Below are 23,737 nucleotides of genomic sequence, written 5' to 3' on the forward strand. Positions count from 1 at the left end.
CTAAATACTTCAGCATGAATCTCCTAAGAACAAAAGACACTTTCCCACAAAATGACAAAACAGTTATTACACCTCAGAAACTTAGCCAGAGTTAGGACTTGACCCCAGCTCTGACTCCAGAGCATGAACAGCGAGTTCTGTGAGAGTTCAGCATAAAGAGCCATCAGTGCAGTCTGGGAATTACAGGATGGATTTTCCATGGACTTTCTCCTCCTAATTATCCATAGCAACGGAAGAAAGGAGCTGGCCAAATAACCGCAAAGCATGCATAATCAAAAAACCAAAGTCCAAAAAACCAAAGTTTGGAGTGTGTTCTATTTGGGTGGGAGGGGAATGATACAGATTTGCCTTCCTAATTAGCTTCTTCTCTGGCCAATCTTAAAATTGGTCTTTCTCAACCACCCACTGACATTACAACTGGGGTAGCTACCCCAGAAGTTGTTCTTTGATGAAAACACAATAGCAGAAAATCCCCAAAGTGGGTAAGCCACATATGAATAACAGAGAACTGACCACAAATTCCAGCTAAAAAGGAATTCTAGCTAGACATGTTAGCCACAGATCAGGATTCAGTATCTACAATATATTAAGTAGATCTAGTCCTTGGTTAGTTATGTTAAGAAGAAAGGGTTCCATGCGCTCCCCTGCTCACCCAGTGACATTCCAGAAGCAGGGTATTGCCCACTGCAGACTGAAGGAGAAAGCAGGCCCGGTGCTACAGATCAACCAAAAGCCCCTGAGGGACTCTGACCTGGCTTTCTTCTCTCTATTTAGGGAAGCCAGATTTAGACAGACTATCAGATTTGCCCCAATCCTGCGGTGCTTACTGACCTCCCTGAATGCAGGCCCAGGAGATATCTTGACCTTTTACAAATTCTTAATTTCGCTCAGTAATTTTAAGAAGCTAAAAACCCTCGTCTGCACTTGCTTAGCTTTTCATGCTTTCACTAGCCACTTCACAAGTGAAAATCTTGTGGATCTCTGCGTCTCTGATGCCAGGACAGAGACATCCCTTCACAGAACTGGGATTGGGAGAGATACCCTCCTGGACTTTCCAGGTAGCCAGCGTTAGGTCACACATTGGGGCTCTCTCCAGACCTTTTGGTTTGGGGCAGGCACAATCTGATCAGCAAGTATTTCTGAATCCACTAAGCCATGATATAACTGGGATCCACTGGGTATATGCACTTTTTGGTGGGGACTTTTATCTCATGGGCATCACTTGAGATCGCACAACATTAAAGACATTTTTGCTCTTTGTGTTTGTGACCCCAGACTTGCTTAGGGAGTAAATGGTTTTCCTTAGGGTTAAACAAGAACAAACGGGTCAAAAACAGTGTTTTGGTTGAGATGAGAAGACTTGCACCCTTGCTATTCAGAGTCCCTTTGAGGCTTCACCTCTCTCTCCCTTCCTCTGTCCCTCCCTCCCCTCAGTCTGCAGATCTAAAATGCCAAAAAGCAACTTCTTTCCATTTCCTCCCCAAAGCTGTGGAGTGTCCTTCCCTGACTGGGTCAAAGTCTCTAACTCCTTAGGGCTTCCCCTCCAATTTACTCCTTACACTCGTCAGGAACCCAGGGAGGCTAAGAAAGAGCATCTGGTATCTTTCACTAAGGATGCTGTGGCTGTGGGATGTTGGAGGCAGAGGAAAAGGGGAGTTAATTAACAGTTCCTAACCATGTAAGGAACAAGCTCGGCCCTTTTTGGACCCATTTCAGAAGACAGCGAGAAGCCTCTCAGAAGAAACTTTATCTGTCCGCTGACAGCGCTGGCTGATGTGTTTGCGGCTCCGTGGCCATGAGCACGGGCGTACAGAGCTGCCCCCAAGGGCAGGCCCCCAGCCCTGGCTCCTAAGCGGCCCAGCGGTTAGGATGCACAACTGGCCTCTGGCTCCCTTGGAGGCACCATGTCTATGTGTTACAACTGCCTGAAGGCTGCAGAGTAAGTGGTGGGCGCCGTAAATGCTGCAACTGGACTGCACGGAGTGGGGAGTAGCACAGCGCTGGCCGTTGGTGCGGGCACCTCTTCCCGCCGGAGCCCGGACGCCCGCCACCCGCCGCGAAGAACGGCCAGCCACTGCCAGGCAGCCGAGGGCGCGCGGAGGGGAACGCGCCGCCTCCGGGGCTCGAACTCGCGTCGGGGAGGACGCTCCTGGGAGGGCTCGTGCAGGTGTGCGCACCTGGGCCTGTGCGCGCGTGGGAAAGTGGTGGTCCGGGCGCGCGGCGAGCGCTTCCAGGACTCTGAGGTCTTTCGGAGCGGGTGGGAGCGGGTGGGACGGGGTGGGGCTGCACTTGCAGGCTTTCTCTTTCCCGTCTCCCGCCGCTGTGCTCACCTGAGTCACCCGGGAGCTAGGGCTCCCGTCGGGAGAGAGAGGAGAGGAAAGGAGGAGAGAGGGATGGAAAGAGAGAGCGGGAATTTGAGTGAGTGGAGAAAATCACCTCAAATTTTCTGAGCCGTCTTGATTTGTGAAATCTGTTCCCAGCTGTACAAGGCGCAGCCTCCCAGTTACTGGACGTGGTGATAGCTCCAAGCAGTTTATTCTCACTAGGTGTTCCTGGAGGTGTTTATGGATGTCACGTGTGCGTCTTTCATGCAGTGACAATAGGAAGAAGCAGAATGGATCTAGTCATATGATTGATTAGTGGGTGTGCAGTTATTTTGCATTTTCATTCAGGAAGCTAACACTCTTCTCCCTCAGCTCTCACAATCCAGAACCACGCCAGAAACTCACCTCACTCATGGCAGGTCTCCAATAGTCCAGAGTTGCCTGGGGGGTGGGGGGTGCAGGGATGGTGGTGGGGTGTTTCGCCTGGCCCCTGGAGTCCTCTATCCTTATGGAAAGGCACAGTGTGGACAGCGACTGGCGGCCTCTGGCCTGCAGGCCCACAGTGGTATTCCATGTGACTTTTAGTGGCACTCCATTTGAGGCACCCGAGAGGGGAGATTTAGGCATGGAGGTGTGGGTAGGCTGGCTGCCTCTGTTGCTGCTTCTCTGGATGGATACCAGAGCATGCTCCTGTTCTTTCAGTGGGGAGTGGACCTGGCCTCTTGAAACTTGAAAAGCATCCTTGCAACTGTTTTATCACCCCAGCTCCTGGGCTCACTGTTGTCCCCTCAGCCTAGGGCCTCAGATGGATGACATGAAAATGACAAAGCTTTCTCTGTGGTACTCGCTGTAGCACCAGATCACGGACAGGTAGACGGCAGAGGCTTTAGGAGGAAGAGGGAGATGACAACCATTACAGTAGGAGAAGATGATAACGGTGTTGTTATTGCTCCCAGGTGGGTGTGCAAGCCCTTCCTCCGTGGGGCTCAGTGCTGGCTTCTGTTCGATCCTCCTGCTTGCAAACACATGTGGGGCCCTTCATCCTAATGTCCACTTTCCATGCAGCCTGAGGTCTTTGGGGTGGAAAAGGGGGATTAGTGGACCAAATGGCTTCTTCCTGTGGCCACTGTTAAAGGCCCGAGCTCATCTGATGATTTATGGAATCTGGGCTGAAGGCTCAGCAGAAATGATAAGAGAGCATTTGAGGAGATAAAGGAGTTAAGGCTTCTATAAATAAGAAGCTTGGGGTCCCTCACAGGACCTATGGAGACTCAGGAACCATTCAAAATGACTGTGCACCTGCTCTGTAGCAAGTTTTGTGCTGAGCATCGTGGAAGAAACTTACGCTTTGTCTTCCTGGAGCCAAGCAAGCACAGTGCCTGGCACTGATATTCGTTGAAGGAATGTTGTTGACTGAACCAAGATGCCCTTGAGAAGCTTGCCTTTTGTGGGAGTGGTCAGCCTAGTCAGCAGCAATTTGCCAGAGGTGGGGTGAGAGGCATAGGCTCCCTAGGACAGAAGGTAAAGGAGGACAGGAGCCTGGGGTGAGAAATAGGGGGGGACTGGAAGAAGGAAATGAGATGAATGGCAACAGAGAGCAGAATTTGGGTGAGTGGAGAAAATCACCTTACATTTTCTGAGTTGTCTTAATTTTCCAAATTTCTTCCAACCTATACAATATGCAGTCTTCAATTTATTTGATGTGGTGTTAGGGTCCCTTTTCTGAGCTTTTTCAAGGGCTAGGGGGTGAGACAAACCAGGAGGGAGATTGGGCTGCTGAAACATTCACTGGTCCTCCTGTGAGTCTTGGGTTTCCTGTCACTCTCCACACCTCCCTCCATATGCCCCACAGGAGGGTTTCCTAGAATCACAACTTGGCCACCTTAGGAGGGTGGCACCCTTTCAAGGAAGCCCAATAGGCTTTGAAAGTTGAATTTGAGTAGAAACACAGGGTTAGTTCACAGTCTCCTCTGCAGATCACAGTTGCATTCTAGATTTTTTATACAGGTGGGTACATTTATGATATGAGTTGGAGCTGTTTGGCCAGTGATAGAAAAATGTTCAGAGCCATCCATATCCTTGTAGGCATGGCTCCATGCCACCAACTCCACTGGCCCCTCGCTCTAACCAGGTGAGTTGCTAGGGTACCAATTTTGGTGTTTAAATTCAGAAACCAGTTCTTGTTAGATCTAGCTCTTGCTTGAGATAGCTAGCTACTAGCTAGCTAAAAGTTCTGTTCTTTTCATTGACACAGAATGACAGCAGGTGACAAGTGAATTATCAAGGGATCAGTGGGTGTGCTTATTGGTAAAAGGGAGAAAGTAGTAGGCATCTTGAATTATGTGAGATTGTTTTGTGCAAGTACATGAGGAGGTGGAGGAAAAGTATAAGACCTTTCTTAACCAGACAAGATCCTGTGATGGTGCAATGGGTGAAAAGGTTTTCATTTTAAGAGTGAGAAAATCAGACACCAAAGTTGGGTCACACAGTCAATGACAAGTGTAAGATTAGAATCCTGGATACCCTATCTTCCAGTGTAGAGATGTACAGTCAGGGAAAGAGGAAAAACCATCTTCTGAGCAAAGGATGAAAAGCCTGCATCATGATGCTGTGACCCCTCGCAGAGGTTGATTCAGCCCAAAGCAAAATAGTGAGCTAGAGCAGCTTGGGTTTTGGCAACCTCAGTCTCTCCTGTCACAACCATTTCCCATTTCAGCCCCTTCCCACTCTGGGTGTTCTGGGCCTGCACCTTGCCCTTCTCCCCCAGCCTCTGATGTCCCAGGTTGTGGACCCCTCTAGGCTAACACACTGCCATCCTGTGGCCCAGGGGCTAGCTCCTAGCCAGACTGGCCAGTGGATGCTCGGTTAGTGGGCCTGGATGGATCACTCCTGACAATGTGCGTTTCGATACAACCTGGCTGCATTTGTGTCACTCTGATGCTCGGGGCTCAACTGGAGGACTTTGCAGGTTGCTGAGTGCCTCACATCATGCTGGGCAGCTTCTCTTACTCTCAGACAGGATGCAGGAAGCTTCTGCCACAAGCCCTGACCCCCGACCAGAGAAGAACTATTGTAATTGATGGGTCCATCTTCTCCCCTCAGCTGCAAAACTTCCCTGATGTCCCCCAAAGCAGTGGAGGCTGCTATATTTGAGATTAGAGGTCACACGTTAGCTCTTTATGAGTTCCAGTTGTTGGTATTCAGGGGGCCCCTGAATTCTCTTTTTTAAAAATTTATTTATTTTTGACTATGCTAAGTCTTCATTGCTGTGTTTGGGCTTTCTCTGGTTGCAGTGAGCAGAGGCTATTCTTCATTTGATGCACAGGCTTCTCATTGCAGTAGCTTCTCTTGTTGCCGAGCCTGGGCCCTAAAACATGGGCCTTCAGTAGTGGTGACTCATGGGCTCTAGAGCACAGGCTCAATAGTTGTGGCTCACGGGCTTAGTTGCCCCATTGCATGTGGAACTCTTGCGTTGACAGGTGGATTCTTAACCACTGGACCACCAGGGAAGTCCCATGCATTCTTTCTTGACCATGAGCACCCAGGTACTACAGGAAACCCACCCCCATGTCCCTCCAGTGGCTGATGATCTCCAGGCTGTCCCCCCTCTTACCTGTAGCCTGTTCTCCTGAACCCGAGGCTGACAGGCACCCGGGGAGCTGTGATGAACATGAAGCCTAGCTCCCTTTGACCTTCCAGTTGGGGAAGGCAAATATGGATGAGCAGAAACCTCCTGAAATGTTTGTGGAGCTGCAGTCATTCAGCTTGCCAGCTCAGATCCACCCTCCACTCCTCACTGTTATTAAGAGTTTGGTGGCTCAGTGGTAAAGAATCTGCCTGCCAAGCAGGAGACTCAGGTTCCATCCCTGGGTCAGGAAGATCCCCTGGAGAAGGGAATGGCAACCCACGACAGTATTCTTGCCTGAGGAATCTCATGGACAGAGGGGCCTAGCGGACTATCAGTCCATGGGGGTCACATAGAGTTGGACACAACTGAGCGACCCAACAGCAACAACAATGTGGTCATTAGAGATCCCTGTGGCACTTTTCTTCCATCTCTTCTTCACTTCTTCCATTTTTTTTCTTCTAGTTTTAGAAGAAAAACTATTAACTCCAGTTCCCCTGGCAAGGGGTACAGACTGGCTGTTGCATTTTGCTAACCTGTGTTCACTCTGTGGCATCTGCCTGAGGCCCTATCCATTCGTAAGCATGATAAGAGAGCTGTGGGGTGGCAGGTGACCACCCAGGAGGTGACACCCCAGATCCCCAGCCTCACCCTCTGCTGGGGAGGTTGGGGGAAGCCATATCTCTGGAAAGTTCTTGAATAAACTACTTGCCATATTTACCAGCTGAACAAAAGTTTGTCTCCTTTGATTAGAACATTGTTAAAATATTTAACTTTCTGCAAAAATTCATTTAGGAGAGAATGGCTTTCAAAGCTTTCGGAGATTTATCTGAGGATGCAGTTGGCAGGTCCCATTGGTCTTTAGCAGCTTTCTAGGGTTTCCCTGGTAGCTCAGCTGGTAAAGAATCCACCTGCAATGCAGGAGACCCAGGTTCATTCCCTGGGTGGGGAAGATCCCCTGGAGAAGGGAAGGCAACCCACTCCAGTATTCTTGCCTGGAGAATCCCCGTGGACAGAGGAGCCTGGTGGGCAACAGTCCATGGGATCGCAGAGTCAGACACGACTGAGTAACTAAGCACAGCACAGCTTTCTAAGGAATGTTGCATTTGTTGTAGGGAGGTTTAGCTTCCTTAGGCATGTATGAAAAATGTGGAAGAGTAATATTATTTCATCAGTAAGCAAAATTTCAGCATTTTGTACGGGAATGTTTACACTAGTTTCTTTTGAATCTTTGAAAGCCCATATTCTGTTGGGCCAACTTTAGAATTTTGGGGATTCTTTCACCAGTTTCTCAAATAACACAGCATTTTGTTATTTCTGGAAGTTAGTAGCCAAAAGGCAGTGTGTGATGTGATTGCTCCTATTGTTTCCTCATTGATTTTCTATGCTGACAGTCCTTTAGCTCTTTTTTTTTTAAGATTTTATTTTATTTTATTTTTTGCTGTGGACCATTTTTTTTTTAAGTTTTTATCGAATTTGTCATAATATTACTTCTGTTTTATATTTTTGTTTGTTTGTTTTTAGTTTTGAGGCATGTGGGATCTTAGCTCCTCCCCTATCCCAGGGATCAAACCCGCACACCCTGCATTGGAAAGTGGTCTTAACCAGTGGACCACCAGGGAGGTCCCTCCGTTAGCTTTTTTAACCACTTCGTTCCTTATCCTGCCTTGACAACTTCATAGTCACAGTTAATGGGGAGGAAATTGGAGGGACTCATCATACAGTACATCACAGTGATCCTCACTTGGCATCTTCATGCTCATCCTGCTGCTTTAAATAGTCTTCCTCTTTCAGGAAATCTTCAGTAGCTCTTAAACCCATTCAATGCAAATTACTGTAGACGGTGATTGACTAGAAAAAAATGAGTGTCAGTGAAATGGCTTGTTTACAGGAGGCTAAGGTAAGGTCGTGATAAGATTTGCCATTGGATTGCTTCAAATATGTATGCTAACCTTAACCCAGAGGTTCTCAGCAGAGGTGTGGGGAGCACTTTGGCTCCCCCAGGGGATGGTTGGTTATATCGGAAGACTTGCTCTGTTGTCAGGACAAGGGGGAAGTTGTGCTGACAGCTAGTGGGTAGAGGCCAGGAATGCTACTTGGCATCCTGAAGTGCATAGGACTGCCCCCACAACGAATTCTCCAGCCCCAAATGGCAGTAGTTTCAAGACTGAGAAACCTTGCCTTCAATGAATAACATTTTAAGTAGAAGTCTGAGGAGGGTCTAAGCACCCTTAAGTGCTTAGACCAGCACTATCCAATAGAAGTTTCTGTGTTGATGGTAATGTCCCCTGTCTGTACTATTCAATTCAATACCCACTAGCCACACATGGCTACTGAGCACTTGGAGTGCAACCAATGTGACCGAGGAACTGAGTTTTTAATTTTGTTTCACTTTAATGAATTTAAAGTTAAATAGTCCCATGTGGCTGTTGGCTTCTATATTGGACTCTACTTTATTTTTTAATTTTTTTTAAAAAATTATTTATTTATCTATTTTTTACTTTACAATATTGTATTAGTTTTGCCATACATTAACATGAAACTGCCATGGGTGTACATGTGTTCCCCTTCCAGAACCCCCCTCCCACCTCCTTCCCCATCTCATCCCTCTGGGTCATCCTGGTGCACCAGCCCCAAGCACCCTGTATCATGCATCGAACCTGGGCTGGTGATCGTTTCACATATTATAATTTACATGCTTCAATGCCATTCTCCCATATCATCCCGCCCTTGCCTTCTCCCATAGAGTCCAAAATACAGTTCTATACATCTGTGTCTCTTTTGCTGTCTCACATACAGGATTATCTTTACCGATTTACTAAATTCCATATATATGCGTTAGTATACTGTATTGGTGTTTTTCTTTCTGGCTTACTTCCCTCTGTATAATAGGCTCCAGTTTCATCCACCTCATTAGAACAGATTAGAATGTATTCTTTTTAATGGCTGAGTAATATTCCATTGTGTATATGTACCACAGCTTCCTTATCCATTCGTCTGCTGATAGACATCAAGGTTGCTTCCATGTCCTGGCTATTGTAAACAGTGCTGCAATGAACATTGGGGTACACGTGTCTCTTTCAATTCTGGTTTCCTCGGTGTGTATGCCCAGCAGTGGGATTGCTGGGTCATATGGCAGTTCTATTCCCAGTTTTTTAAGAATCTCCTCACTGTTCTCCATAGTGGCTGTACTAGTTTGCATTCCCACCAACAGTGTAAGAGGGTTCCCTTTTCTCCACACCCTCTCCAGCATTTATTGCTTGTAGACTTTTGGATAGCAGCCATTCTGACTGGTGTGAAATGGTACCTCATTGTAGTTTTGATTTGCATTTCTCTAATAATGAGTGATGTTGATCATCTTTTCATGTGTTTGTTAGCCATCTGTATGTTTTCTTTGGAGAAATGTCTGTTTAGTTCTTTGGCCCATTTCTTGATTGGGTCGTTTATTTTTCTGGAATTGAGCTGCAGGAGTTGCTTGTATATTTTTGAGATTAATTGTTTGTCTGTTGCTTCGTTTGCTATTATTTTCTCCCATTCTGAAGGCTGTCTTTTCACCTTGCTTACAGTTTCCTTTGTTGTGCAAAAGCTTTTAATTTTAATTAGGTCGTATTTGTTTTTTTTTTTACTTTTATTTCCAATATTCTGGGAGGTGGGTCATGGAGGATCCTGCTGTGATTTATGTCGGAGAGTGTTTTGCCTATGTTTTCCTCTAGGAGTTTGATAGTTTCTGGTCTTACGTTTAGATCTTTAATCCATTTTGAGTTTATTTTTGTGTATGGTGTTAGAAAGTGTTCTAGTTTCATTCTTTTACAAGTGGTTGACCAGTTTTCCCAGCACCACTTGTTAAAGAGATTGTCTTTTCTCCACTGTATATTCTTGCCTCCTTTGTCGAAGATAAGGTGTCCGTAGGTGCATGGGTTTATCTCTGGGCTTTCTATTTTGTTCCATTGATCTATATTTCTATCTTTGTGCCAGTACCATACTGTCTTGATGACTGTGGCTTTGTAGTAGAGCCTGAAGTCAGGCAGGTTGATTCCTCCAGTTCCATTCTTCTTTCTCAAGATTGCTTTGGCTATTCGAGGTTTCTTATATTTCCATATAAATTGTGAAATGATTTGTTCTAGTTCTGTGAAAAGTACCATTGGTAGCTTGATAGGGATTGCATTGAATCTACAGATTGCTTTGGGTAGTATACTCATTTTCACTATATTAATTCTTCCAATCCATGAACAAGGTATATTTCTCCATCTGTTTGTGTCCTCTTTGATTTCTTTCATCAGTGTTTTATAGTTTTCTATATATAAGTCTTTTGTTTCTTTAGGTAGATATATTCCTAAGTATTTTATTCTTTTTGTTGCAATGGTGAATGGTATTGTTTCCTTAATTTCTCTTTCTGTTTTCTCGTTATTGGAGTATACGAATGCAAGGGATTTCTGTGTGTTAATTTTATATCCTGCAACTTTACTATATTCATTGATTAGCTCTAGTAATTTTCTGGTAGAATCTTTAGGGTTTTCTATGTATAGGATCATGTCATCTGCAAACAGTGAGAGTTTTACTTCTTCTTTTCCTATCTGTATTCCTTTTATTTCTTTTTCAGCTCTGATTGCTGTGGCCAAAACTTCCAAAACTATGTTGAATAGTAGTGGTGATAGTGGGCACCCTTGCCTTGTTCCTGACATAAGGGGAAATGCTTTCAATTTTTCACCATCGAGGATAATGTTTGCTGTGGGTTTGTCATATATAGCTTTTATTATGTTGAGGTATGTTCCTTCTATTCCTGCTTTCTGGAGGGTTTTTATCATAAATGGATGTTGAATTTTGTCAAAGGCTTTTTCTGCATCTATTGAGATAATCATATGTTTACCTTCTTCTGCAATTTTCTGGAAGAGTTTGAGTAAGATAGGTGTTAGCTCTTCTCTAAACTTTTGGTAGAATTCAGCTGTGCAGCCATCTGGTCCTGGGCTTTTGTTTGCTGGAAGCTTTCTGATTACAGTTTCAATTTCCGTGCTTGTGATGGGTCTGTTAAGATCTTCTATTTCTTCCTGGTTCAGTTTTGGAAAGTTATACTTTTCTAAGAATTTGTCCATTTCTTCCAAGTTGTCCATTTTATTGGCATATAGCTGTTGGTAGTAGTCTCTTATGATCCTTTGTATTTCGGTGTAGTCTGTTGTGATCTCTCCATTTTCATTTCTAATTTTGTTGATCTGATTCTTCTCCCTTTGTTTCTTGATGAGTCTGGCTAATGGCGTGTCAATTTTGTTTATCTTCTCGAAAATCCAGCTTTCAGTTTTGTTGATTTTTGCTATGGTCTCTTTTGTTTCTTTTGCATTTATTTCTGCCCTATTTTTTAAAATTTCTTTCCTTATACTAACCCTGGGGTTCTTCATTTCTTCCTTCTCCAACTGCTTTAGGTGTAGAGTTAGGTTATTTATTTGACTTTTTTGGAATGATTTCAATTTTTTTGAATTTACCAAGGCTAGATTTATGGCCCAGGATGTGATCTATTCTGGAGAAGTTTCCATGTGCACTTGAGAAAAAGGTGAAATTGATTGTTTTGTGGTAAAATGTCCTGTAAATATCAATTAAATCTAGCTGGTCTATTGTATCATTTAAAGTTTGTGTTTCCTTGTTAATTTTCTGTTTAGTTGATCTATCCATAGGTGTGAGTGGGGTATTAAAGTCTCCCACTATTATTGTGTTATTGTTAATTTCCCCTTTCATACTTGTTAGCATTTGCCTTACATATTGTGATGCTCCTATGTTGGGTGCATATATATTTATAATTGTTATATCTTCTTCTTAGATTGATCCTTTGATCATTATGTAGTGTCCATCTTTGTCTCTTTTCACAGCCTTTGTTTTAAAGTCCATTTTATCTGATATGAGTATTGCTTCTCCTGCTTTCTTTTGGTCTCTATTTGCATGAAATATCTTTTTCCAGCCCTTCACTTTCAGTCTGTATGTGTCCCTTGTTTTGTGGTGGGTCTCTTGTAGACAGCATATATAGGGGTCTTGTTTTTGTATCCATTCAGCCAGTCTTTGTCTTTTGGTTGGGGCATTCAACCCATTTACATTTAAGGTAATTATTGATAAGTATGATCCCATTGCCATTCACTTTATTGTTTTGGGTTCGGGATTATACACCCTTTCTGTGTTTCCCAAAAATATGGAACACTTCATGAATTTGTGTGTCATCCTTGTGCAGGGGCCATGCTAATCTCTGTATCATTCCAATTTTAGTATATGTGCTGCCAAAGCAAGCACTGGACTCAACTTTATTTTTTAAAATATTTATTTATTTATTTGGCTGTGTTGGGTGTTAGTTGCAGCACTCAGCCTTTTTATTGCAGCTTTTGGGCTTCTCTAGTTGCAGTCCATGGGCTTAGTGGCCCCCTTCTGTAGTTGTGATGTGTGGGCTTAGCGGCCCTGTGGCATGTGGGATCCCAGTTCCCTGACCAGGATTTGAACCCAAGTCCCCTGCGTTGGAAGTTGGATTCTTAACCACTGGACCACCAGGGAAGTCCCTGCACTCAACTTTAGAGGCATTATAGTCCAGTGGAGCATGGTTCTGGGATCAGACGGTCCTGGGGTTGGGTCCCTGGTCTATCAATTTCTAGCTTTGTGGCATCATGTATGTCATCTAAGCTGCAGAGCCCCATTTTCCTCATCTGTAAAATGGGGGTAATAATGAGACCTAGTCCTCGGAGGATTAGGATAGCCACTGAAATAATGCATGAGAAATGAGGCATGTAGTGCAGTGCCCAGCACAGCAAGCATTTGAGAGATGTTAATAGTTATTCCAGAGATTTATGATTAATGTAGTAATTGGCATCAAGTAAATGGGGCTTCTGCAGGGCTTACAAATGAGTCCTCCCATGGGATATTACTTAAAGGCCACTTCTGAGGCAGAGCCCTGACTCTCAGGCCTCACATTACCACAGATGTGTCCCCATGCCTTTATGGGGCCTTGGTTTTCTTATCTGTAAAATGGGAATAGTAAAAATAATAATGCTACTTCCATTCTAAAATCATTTATATTTATCTTATTTTTTTATTTTTGGCTGCACTCGGTCTTCACTGCTATGTGGGTTTTCTCTAGTTGCGGTGCTCGAGTCTCATTGTGGTGACTTCTCTTGTTGTGGAGCATGGGTTCTAGGGTGAGTGGGCTTCCGTTGTTGCAGAGTGCAGGCTTTAGAATGCTGGCTTCAGCAGTTGTGGTGCATGGGCTTAGTTGCCCTGCAGCATGTGGCATTTTCCTGGACCAGGGATCAAACCCATGTCCCCTGCATTGGCAGGTGGATTTTTAGCCACTGGACCACCAGGGAAGTCCTGCTTCTCTGTTTGTGTCACAGAATTGTTTGGACAGTCAAATGGTTGTAAAGGTACTTTGAAGAGCACAAGGCCCTCTCTAAGTATACGATTTATGAGTTTGCACACAAGTGTGCTTTTGCTTAGATTCGGTGCAAAATTCTGCCTTGGTAGAACTGTCTTCAGTTTGGGATGGGAGTGCCTGAATCGAGGAGTTTGTTCTGGGGAGCAGCACAAGCGAGGAGCTCCGCACAATGTCAGGGCCTTCTCTGTCCAACACCCAGCCAGTAATGTGGCAGGAAGCCCAGGTACCACTTTAAGGGTACGTGGAAGTTTGGCATTTGGGATTGGGTCATCAGAGCAATGTGTAGACTGGCCTGGCTTGCAGGCAGCTAATGAAGGAGCAAGGCATCTAGCCTAAGGGGAGAGAAGAAGGCCCCTCCCAGCAGCTTACCTTGTTCTATCAAAGGCCAGGCTGCCCCAAGGCTCGGCCACCTGGCATAGTATGTGGCCTGAGAGATACACAAGTACAATTACTGAAAGTATTTGGCACCATATAGTAGAAAGAACATGGGGTTTTGGAGTCAGACATGGGCTTGCATCCTTACAGTGCTGCTTACTAGCTGTGTGGCCATGGGTGAGTACTCAAGTCTTCCTGGGCCTCAGTTGTCTCATCTGTACAGTGGAGATAATGACCCTATCTTGTAGGGTTGTCACACGGATCCAATCAGGTAACTCACAGGCACATAGGTTGCCCTCAGTAAATGTGAGTTCCCTTGCCACCTAACGTTGACAAACAAAGAACTTAACCAACTAATGAGTCATACTCCCGTTTTTGTTCTTCTGAGAATGTAAAAGGAAAATGAGAGCTTTCTCCTCGTGACCTGGGAGAATTGTTTAGATCTTTTTTTTTTTTAAACATTTTCTTCATGTGGACCATTTTTAAAAGTCTTTATTGAATTTGTTATAATATTGTTTCTGTTTTATGTTTTGGTTTTTTGGCCTCGGGGCATGTGGGATCTTAGCTCCCTGACCAGGGATTGAACTGGTACCCCCTGCATTGGAAGGTGAAGTCTTAACCACTGGACTACCAGGGAAGTCCCTTGATCTTTCTTAAGAAGAGGAAAAGGGGAAAGGATTCTCCTTGCTATGCTACTACCCTGTCTGGAAGAGCAGTCTGAACTGCTTAGGGGTGGACAAGGATGAAGGCCAAAATACAGGGCTCTGAGTTAGTCATGAAACAGTGTAAATGAGAAGCCTGAGAGGCCTCTCCTGGGCTGGGGAGTCCCCCAAGAGAAGTCATCACACTTTGTGTGCCAGAGAGAGGCTTTCTGGGGACAGTAGATTTCCCATGCATTTGGAATTTAAACTCAAACCGTATCTGTGGCCACTTGACACGGTGACGGCTAAAGAGCAAAGGACACAGGTTGGATGCAGTTGGCTTTGTCATCACATGGCCATAGCCACAGCCCCAGGCCCCAGGTCCCAGTGCACAGAGCCATTTGACAATACTGCTGGTCACCAGGGGGCTGGCTGCTGGAGAGTATGCAGATAATACAGGGAGTCTCATCCCTTACTTCTGGGAAACTGATGAAAACATAGAGGGGACATAGGTCATTAACACCATGGCAAGGACAGTCTTCCCATGGAGAAGGGAGGGTAGTAATGATAGTTATTGTTGTTTAGTTGCTCCATCATGTACAACTCTTTGTGATCCCATGGACTGCAGCATGCCAGGCTCCTCTGTCCACCACTATCTCCCAGAGATTGCTCAAACTCATCTTGAGTCACTGATACTATCTAACCATCTCATCCTCTGCAGCCTCCTTCTGCTTTTGCCTTCAGTCTTTTCCAGAATCAAGGTCTTTTCCAAAGAGTTAGCTCTTTGCATCAGATTGCCAAAGTATTGGAACTTTAGCTTCAGCATCAATCCTTCCAATGAATATTCAGGGTTGATTTCCTTTAGGATTGACTGGTGTGATCTCCTTGCTGTCCAAGGGACTCTCAAGAGTCTTCTCCAGCACCACAATTCGAAAGCATCAATTCTTCGGTGCTCAGCCTTCTTAATGGTCCAACTCTCAATCTGAACATGACTACTGAAAAAACCATAGCTTTGGCTAGGCAGACCTTTGTCTGCAAAGTGATGTCTCTGCTTCTTAATACACTATCTAGGTTTGTCATAGCTTTTCTTCCAAGGAGCAAGTGTCTTTTAATTTCATGGCTGCAGTCACAGTCCACAGTGATTTTGGAGCCCCCCAAAATAAAGTCTCTCACTGTTTCCACTTTTTCCCCATTTATTTGCTATGAAGTGATAGGTCCGGATGCCATGATCTTAGTTTTATGAATGTTGAGTTTTAAGCCAGCTTTTTGACTCTCCTCTTTCACATTCATCAAGAAGCTCTTTAGTTCCTCTTTACTTTCTTCCATCAGAGTGGTATCATCTGCATATCTGAGGTTGTTGATATTTCTCCCAGAAATCTTGATTCCACCTTAGCTACCATGTATTGAGAGCTTAGTATGTACTACCCCTCATGCCAAGAGCTTTATATGAATTAGTTCATCAAACTGTCTGTGAGAGCAGGCCCTTTTCTTTTTTGAGCACTATTCTGATCTCTTCTTAGCACATAGTAGGTGCTCAGCAAACAGTTATTGAATGAAGGAGTCCTCAGTTAACCTATGCTAAAGGTGCTCTTAGCCCCACTGAACATATAAGGAAATTTCATTTCTGAACAGTTCAGTGACTGGCCCAAGATCACAGGCTAGTCATTGATAAGAGCCAGGATTCACATCTAGATTTGTCCTATTTTGCAGCCTAATCCTTTTGCCACTATGTCATGCTTCCTTCTCAGAAGGTCAAGGTGCCAGATTTCTCTCTCTGTGACAAAGGAACATCTGCTAAATTTCTTAATATGGCAACCAAAGCATGATTTGCCAAAATATTTGATAAATTGGACTTCATTAAAATTAAGAACTTCTGCTCAGTGAACGACATTGTTCAGAGAATGAAAAAACAAATCCAGAATATGAGAAAATGTTTGTGAAACACATTTCTGAAAAGTCATTTGTTTCAGAATATAAAAAGAACTCAAAACTCAAAAACAAATGAAACTGCTGGAGCAGAGACTCAAGACCACTGCACAAAGACATGATACTGTGACAGCCATATCTCCTTCATCCCACCTACTTCCTCCATCACCCTAGTTCTCTCTCCATACAGGTTCATTTTGTGGATATGGAAACAGAGGCATGAAGAAATATGAGTTGTCCGAGTCACACAGCTTGCCGGGATCTTATTAGTTTGATGTTCTAGCCCTCAAAAAAACTCAGAACCTGATGGAGAGGGGAAGAGTTTCATCTATTGGGGCCAAGGCTAAATGGGAAAAAAAATTAACAAAGGGCCCTATATTGTCAGAGCAGCTTGCTTGAATGTTTTTTTGAAAAGTAGAAACATAAAACTGTACACCTCTCATTTGAACATTTGGAACTATTTTTCTTGTTACAAACACAACATATTGTAACAATATAATTCAGTTATCTACTATAGTGTATACAGTAGATGTTCAAAATGAGGCATGGGAACAACAGAGGGGAAAGAGAAGAGATAAGACATGGAAAAGTCTAGATATGGATAGGAAAAAAAAGAACAAATAGTAGGCACTGTATTTCAGAAAAGATTCTACTAAAGACTGATAAAGTTATGTTACATTTTTACATCAGTAAGGTCATTATCCCCATCCTATAAGCTGTGGGTCATGGTTACTTCCCCTTCCTTATTGCATCCAGCTCTCCCCTTTCCAGTAGCCTGAATGTTCTGGAAAAATGGAAAGTATGTCAAGGGGAAACTCTTCTGAGCCCTATGAGGGTTGGGGAATAGAAAGGGTCCTGAGAATCAAGGCAGACCTGCCTGTTCACATTTTGAGCAGAGCCCAGTAGATAAGGCAGGAAAAGTCTACTCTTCTGGGTTTGCAGAAAACATAGGAACAGGTTTCTGCATTAATTCAGTGTTCATTTGTGGTACTTGGAGGGGGTTTCTAGAAGCCCTTTAAGAGAATGAGATGAAAAAAATTCCCACTAAACCTCAACCTTCTATTTTTGAAAAGACATAATATTACTTTCACTTGTGAAGAATGTTTGTTCCTTTTGTGCCTGTGGCTTCCGTAGCCAAATGTCAATGATCTAAAGGCCTTATTTCATGTAGAAATGGCCTATGTTTGCTTATTCAGAGTTGGAGGAAACTCTCTGAGATGAGCTAGTTAATTCTCTGGTAGGGATTAACTCCTGATTTGAAATTTTTTTTTTTAACATTTCACTTGAAGGGAAAGGAAAAATGAATGGGGAATTTTAAATCAAGTCTCCTGCAACCTGCAAGTCTCCTGTATTTTTAAAAATAGGGGAATAGCTTAGGCTTCTATACAAGTTAAAAGCAGGAGAGTTTTCTGAAAAAAACAATAAGCTGCATTGCAGGCAGATTCTTTACCGTTTGAGCTACCAGCAAAACCCAGATCATATGGTAGTTCTATTTTAATTTTTTGAGGAAACTTCTGAAGGCTGGTCCCCAGGTGGCAAACTCAAGCAAGCCTTATAGGGGGCCTCTGCAAAATCTAGCCTCTCTAGGTATGAACTGTGAACCTTGAATGATTGTCTCAGTGAATCATAGAATCCTGGAATGCCTGGGCTGAAAAGACCCCTTGATCCAAGTCCAGCCCAATCTCTTAACTTCTTAGGTGAGGAAACTGCAGCCCAGAGAGAGGACTGGGCGTGCCCAAGGCCTCACAGTTAATTAATAGCAGAGCTGGGGTGTCAACTTTCCCTAAGTTACTCTAGGACTCCTTGGAGTCTTCAAGACTCCTTCAAGTCTTAAAGACATTCATTAGAAAAACAAAATGTCTTCCTTTGCGGCCTCAGTTCTCTCTAGTATCATTCAAGTTGCTTTTTCTTCACGACCACGTCCATTTCTTATGGCTCCCCATTTCAGCTTTTCTGTTCCAGCCAGGCCTGGTGGTCACCCCTGATTTACAGTGGGGTTTCCTTGAAGTGGGGTGTTTGGACTCTGTACCTCTGTACCCAGGAACTTACGGAACCTGCAGATCTCTAGGCCCCACCCCCATGGAAGAATCAAAATCCCTTGTGGTGAAGACCCCAGAATCAGTGATTTTTCATGTAGGTTGGTAACTTACAGCTCCCTCCTTGAATCCATTTCTTGCACCATGGTCCATATCTGTACTAGTAGTTTTAAAAACTGTACTATTTCTTTTTTTTAAAAATTGAAATACAGTTGCTTTATGAAGTTAGTTTCAGGTGTCCAACAAAGTGATTCAGATATATATATATATTCTTTATCAGATTCTTTTCGATTATTGGTTATTATAAGATATTGACTATAGTTCTCTGTGCTATAGAATAGGTCCTTGTTGTTTATTTTATTTAATCCCAAGCCCCCAATTTATTCCTCCTCTCCCCCCTACTATTTCTTGAGTGCTCTCTTTGTACCAGGTGCTGTGCTCTTTTTTATTCATTCCTCAGATGCTGCCTGTGTGCTCCCCTCTCATCCTCAAGTGGACCACCCAGGAGGGGCACTGCTCCCACGGTGGCTTTCCCCCTCGCCAGGCCGTTCTGACCACAGATTCTTGCACCTAAAAGTTGAAGAAAGCCTGGTAGATTTCTGTTCCCCTGGGTCTCACTGCTACTTTTCTTTTCCCATGAGGTGGTTACCCTGCTGGGAAGAGCTTTGTTGCACACATCATTTACCTCTTCTTTTCTAAATAGCCTATTTTTAAAAAATATTTTATTGGCGTAGAATTGCTTTATGATGTTGTGTTATTTTCTGCTGTACAATGAAGTGAATCAGCTATATGCAGACCGCCTGACCTGCCTCTTGAGAAACCTGTATGCAGGTCAGGAAGCAACAGTTAGAACTGGACATGGAACAACAGACTGGTTCCAAATAGGAAAAGGAGTCCGTCAAGGCTGTATATTGTCACCCTGCTTATTTAACATATGCAGAGTATATCATGAGAAAGGCTGGGCTGGATGAAGCACAAGCTGGAATCAAGATTGCTGGGAGAAATATCAATAACCTCAGATATGCAGATGACAGTGAAGAAGAACTAAAGTGCCTCTTGATGAAGGTGAAAGAGGAGAGTGAAAAAGTTGGCTTAAAGCTCAACATTCAGAAAACTAAGATCATGGCATCTGGTCCCATCACTTCATGGGAAATAGATGGGGAGACAATGGAAACAGTGTCAGACTTTATTTTTGGGGGCTCCAAAATCACTGTAGATGGTGATTGCAGCCATGAAATTAAAAGACACTCCTTGGAAGGAAAGTTATGACCAACCTAGATAGCATATTAAAAAGCAGAGACATTACTTTGCCAACAAAGGTCCGTCTAGTCTAGGCTATGGTTTTTCCAGTAGTCATGTATGGATGTGAGAGTTGGACTGTGAAGAAAGCTGAGCACCGAAGAATTGATGCTTTTGAACTGTGGTGTTGGAAAAGACTCTTGAGAGTCCCTTGGACTCAAGAGATCCAACCAGTCCATCCTAAAGGAGATCAGCCCTGAGTGTTCATTGGAAGGACTGATGTTGAAGCTGAAACTCCAATACTTTGGCCACCTCACACAAAGAGTTGACTCATTAGAAAAGACCCTGATGCTGGGAAGGACTGAAGGCAGGAGGAGAAGGGAACGACAGAGGATGAGATGGCTGGATGGCATCATCGACTTGATGGACATGTGTTTGGGTAAACTCCAGGAGTTGGTGATGGACAGGGAGGCCTGACATGCTGTGGTTCATGTGGACGCAAAGAGTCGGACACAACTGAGCGACCGAACTGAGCTGAACTGAACTGATACATATAACCCCTCCCTCTTGGACCTCGCGCCACCCCCCACCCCTCTAGGTCATCACAGAGCCCTGAGATGAACTCCGTGTGCTATATATACAGCAGGTTCCCACTAGCTATTTCACATATTGTACTTCTTCAAAGTAACAATCATTTTCTCTTCCCTGCATGGGGGTGATGGCAGCCAAATGAGGGAATGAGCATGAGAATGCCCTGAGCACTGTGCCCGGGGATCCTCTCTGCATCTGAGGCCTGCAGTGAACACAGATGAGGACCAGAAATCTCCTTTCTGCCCTTGGCCATCTTGGCCTTTCTCTCCTCCTCTACTAGCCGCCATCTAGCCTGGCCCAGCTCCAGGCTGTCTTTCAGGGGGTCCCGCTTTCTCCGCCCTCTTGGTGTTCTGTTTAGCCTTAGGCTCTGGGACACTCCATTTTCCAATCCATTGCTATCTGATGTCCCTTGTCCTGGCATCTCCCTCCTGTGGCCTGTCAGCATTTCTCTGGAAACTTATGGGTTCTTTTGCAGGCACTGGACCAAAGAGTTTTGAGAGTCAGGTGTGAGAGCAGACCTGACCTTAAGCAAAATGGATGTAGGTGAGCCAGGTACCACCCAAGCCTCAGTGCCCCAAGCACATCACTTCAAGCCAGAGTCCTCAGGCTCTTCCTGGTCACCCAGGGCTGGTGACTGTCACCTGCCCTCTCTGCCCCCACCCCCAGCTCACCTGTGCTGACACTCAGTGTCTCAGGCCTCAAGCTGTCAAAATTTTCTGCCTAGCAAATGGGCTTTCCTAATGCGGGCTTCCCCTCCCAGGCTTTTCATGATGACTCCAGCCTACACCGAGAGGTCCCTTCCAGTCCCTTTCGCTACTTTAATGTGGAGCCACCCACAGAAATGCCCTCTGGAACCTCCTATGCTGCACTGCCTCCCACCTGTGAATCCTCCCCTCTGATGTTCCCCTTCACTGCTCTCACCCTCCCTCTTCCTTGACCTCATTTACAGCTAGATCTCAGCTTTCTAGTACTGCCTTGCTGCTCCCTGCCCAACTTGGCTTTGTGATGTGTTTTGGACACACTTCTCCAGTTTAACCTTGGCTCTCTGCCTCCTTTCTGCCCTCCAGTCCCCTGTACCACACACATGTGCAGGCGACACACACTCTGGCTTCCTGTGCCATGACTGTTGGGCCCTGCAGAAGCCTCCTATATGGAGTCAATACCCAAGAGTTCATTTAGCCTTTGAGTCCTCATCTTCTTATGAATGCTTGTCCTAAAATATCATGAAAGAACACAAGACCAGTTTGTCTCACCTCATTTTACAAATGCAGGAACAGAGGCCCAGCTATGACTGAGGCGAGGCCACAAAGATGAGCTGTAGAAGGGCAGAATCAGGACCCAGGCATTCTGATTCCCATCAAGCCCTGCTCTCCATTTTCATGTGTATCTTTTTCTTTGTCATCAGGGAATGGGTCATTTTAGCATAGCGCTTATGGACTCCGGAGTCAAACGACCTCAATTCAAATCCTGCCCTCACCATGTACCTGAGTGTGACCCCCGGGCAGTTACTTAGCCTGTCAGTTTCCTCATCTGCCAAATGGGGGAGGCATGAGAATAAATAGCACCTACCTCATAGAATTGCTCTGAGGATTAAAAGGGATGGTGTCTGCAAAACACTTCAGATGGTGTCTGCACCTACTGAATGTCCAGTAAATGTTTGCTGTTTTATTTTATTATTGTCTCCATAGCCCCAAAACAGGACTGAGTGCACAGTAGGACTGCATGAAGACTTTGTGGTACAAAGAGAGAGGCCTCGAGAAATAATACTCTGACTTTGTTGTCTGGTCCTAATGGTGGATCTAATGCTAACAGTGCTAATTCTAATGGTGGGTGTTTTAGGCCATGGAGTACGGAAAGATCTGGGGACCAGAGAGCACTTGGATAACTCTCCCTGCAGCTCTAGGTAGGCAGGTGTTTCTTTGCCCTGTTGCAGGGCTGTCCGTGGGATTAAGGGGTAAGGAAATCTGGGGTTTTAAAGATACCCCCAAATATGACCTTGACTGAGATTAGCCAGGGCTCTCACATTCTTGGAGGCATATTTATTTCAATGGTCCTGGACCCTTTGGTGATGGCAGCATCACCCTTCCTTCTGTCCATCCCCTCCCTGTGGAGATGTGGGACTTTGAAAACAAAGAACTAGGAGGCTAAAGACTATTCATCATAGCCATGAAGTGATTGCCTCCCCAGCCCCACCTTGTGGGCTAAGGGACCTTAAGACAAAACCCAGAAGTTACAAGTGGGCTTCACGAAAGTCACAAGATAGTTCAGCTTGCGCTGAGGGCATATTTTCGTGGCTGGTTCTCTTCCTTTTATCTCCCCTGCCTCCTCCACCAGGGAACCACTGCCAACGCAGGAGCCAGCCAGCCACAGAGAATTTACAGCCTGCCCCAGCATCACTAACCTCTTTTCTTCTTCTTTTGCCTTTTTTCCCTCCTTGAAGATTTTTAGACCCACCCCCACACCCACCCGATGGATTATTGACTGCTAGGAGCAACAGCAACTGCAACAAATACAGGATAAAATAAAAAGCCTCAGACACTCTGCTTGGGATGCACTTGAGAGCTGGAGGGGAGTTGGGGTCTAGATCTCTTGGCACCCAGCACACACTTAAAGCTGTGAAATCTATCCTCAGGGCCCCTTGACTCCATTCTGGCTCTTCCTTGAGTCTCTCAGTGTCCCCATATTTCCTGCTCCCCTTGCTTGTAACCCACTTCAGCCTGGCCATCCATGCTACAGACCTATCCCCTTTAATATCGTGTGATCTCGCATCACAATATGTGTTCAGTGAGCCATTTTTGGCGGGACTCTATTGTTAAAATGACCAGCAAATCTTTGCAAAGATATTAGGGGCTGATAATGACTTAGCAAGTTATCCTGTTTTCAAGTCCTATAATGAGCTAAGATGTGAGTCTTTGGGGCAGGAGCAAGTGGGCATTTAATACCAGATTTTGCCAATTAAGGAGGGAGTGGCATGTAGTAGTCAAATCATGGGCTCTGAAATCCACCAGAACTTGGTTTGAGTCCTAGCTCTACTACTTAATGCTTGTATGGCCTTGCCCAGATTACCTAATTTCAGCGAGACTTGATTTTCTCATCTGGAAAATGGGGCTGAATTTAAGAAAAACAAAATAACACAGCCTACTTCATAGGGCTCTTGTGAGATTCAATGAAATAATACATGTAAAACCATTTTCACAGAGCCAACCTGGCACAGAGTAAGGACTCAGCAGTTTGATTGTATTAATTGTGTCATATGAATTGCCCCCTGACTGTGCAAGGGCAGAGCTTTTAATCATAGTCTATGTAAATTGACAAGACAGAATACAACTCCCCATCAGCTAGGCTCTGAGGCCACCAGGGAGATGGCAGAATGAACCTTTGAAGCCAAGTTCTCCGCATTTTTATTTATTTATTTTTGACTGCACTGGGTCTTCATCGCTCCATGGGGGCTATTCTCTAGTTTCAGAGTATAGGCTTCTCATTGTGGTGGCTTCTCTTGTTGCTGAGCATGGGCTCTAGGGTGCAAGGGCTTCAATAGCTGCAGCACGTGGGCTCAGCAGTTGCAGTTCACAGGCTCTAGAGCA

The 23,737-nt window shown here is 44.7% G+C and overlaps 1 protein-coding gene and 1 non-coding gene across 3 annotated transcripts in view; one reads left to right on the forward strand and one right to left on the reverse strand.

Moving 5' to 3' along the window:
* The first annotated feature begins 1,709 nt into the window (after nucleotides 1-1,709).
* Nucleotides 1,710-23,737, forward strand: part of KIAA1210 (KIAA1210 ortholog) — an 80,174-nt gene continuing 58,146 nt past the window's right edge. For both annotated transcript variants that reach the window (XM_081564396.1, XM_081564399.1), the window contains exon 1: nucleotides 1,710-1,939. The gene's annotated coding sequence lies outside the window, so the exon portion shown is untranslated. The remainder of the gene's footprint in view (nucleotides 1,940-23,737) is intronic.
* On the reverse strand, nucleotides 12,113-12,216 carry LOC145537351 (U6 spliceosomal RNA). The gene has a single exon (XR_014076370.1). It is a non-coding gene; the product is annotated as a U6 spliceosomal RNA (small nuclear RNA).

This window comes from Giraffa tippelskirchi, chromosome X, assembly GCF_054371585.1.
Source record: "Giraffa tippelskirchi isolate mGirTip1 chromosome X, T2T-mGirTip1v1.2.pri, whole genome shotgun sequence".
Classification (NCBI taxonomy): domain Eukaryota; kingdom Metazoa; phylum Chordata; class Mammalia; order Artiodactyla; family Giraffidae; genus Giraffa; species Giraffa tippelskirchi.